At 48.2% G+C, this 602-nt stretch overlaps 1 protein-coding gene across 2 annotated transcripts in view; it reads left to right on the forward strand.

Moving 5' to 3' along the window:
* The window catches only part of LOC100953598 (telomerase-binding protein EST1A), a 149,353-nt gene that overhangs the window by 68,908 nt on the left and 79,843 nt on the right, over positions 1-602 (forward strand). The gene's annotated exons all lie outside the window — the stretch shown is intronic.

Below are 602 nucleotides of genomic sequence, written 5' to 3' on the forward strand. Positions count from 1 at the left end.
CCTCAGTCTCTTGGGCTCAAGCAATTGTCTTGCCTCGGCCTCCTGAGTAGCTGGAACTATAGGCGCCTGCTACAATGCCCAGCTATTTTTAGAGTTGGGGTCTTGCTCTTGCTCAGGCAGGTCTGGAACTTGTGAACTCAAGCAATCCACCTGCCTCTGCCTCCCAGAGTACTAGGATTTCAAGCATGAGCCACTGCACCTGGCCAGAAAATCCATGTTTGGAATTTGAGTTCTACTTCTAACTCTGCTATTTATTGGTTTAAAGTTGCTTACATTTCTGAGTTGCCTTGGGGTTTAGGGGATAGTATTAGGTCTTGAATGAGGTGGGTTAGTATTACTCTGTTCCTCCCAAGGTACTTTTTAAATGAATGAGTTAACCAATTTATAATTGACAGCTATAGGATGAGGGATAATTGAGGCTTGGGGCCTGTAGCTCAGCCCCTAGGGTGCCAGCCACATACACTGGAGCTGGCGGGTTCGAATCCAGCCTGGGCTTGCAAACAACAATGATAACTACAACCAAAAAATAGCCAGGCATGGGCGGCGCCTGTGGCTCAAAGGAATAGGGTGCTGGCCCCATATACTGGAGGTGGCGGGTTCAA

The sequence above is a fragment of the Otolemur garnettii genome, unplaced genomic scaffold (assembly GCF_000181295.1).
Source record: "Otolemur garnettii isolate 467f Iridium unplaced genomic scaffold, OtoGar3 scaffold00145, whole genome shotgun sequence".
NCBI lineage: Eukaryota > Metazoa > Chordata > Mammalia > Primates > Galagidae > Otolemur > Otolemur garnettii.